Consider the following 236-nt stretch of genomic DNA (forward strand, 5'->3'; position numbering starts at 1 on the left):
ATTCAATAAACATAACGTACATAAACACAGATGATACAAACAAGTGAAAGAAATAAACCATTAACACTAAAACACTACAGTCTGACTTCAGTTTGACTGCTAAGCCACCAGGTGGCAGCACTCACCTGAAAATACATAAGAGGCTTCACACACACACACACACACACAGATCCCTAACTAACTTAAACTCTCCGCCATGTTTAAAGGTCACGTGACCTGGTGATGTTTTGCAGCGG

This window comes from Hippoglossus stenolepis, chromosome 19 (genome assembly GCF_022539355.2).
Source record: "Hippoglossus stenolepis isolate QCI-W04-F060 chromosome 19, HSTE1.2, whole genome shotgun sequence".
NCBI classification, from domain to species: Eukaryota; Metazoa; Chordata; class Actinopteri; order Pleuronectiformes; family Pleuronectidae; genus Hippoglossus; species Hippoglossus stenolepis.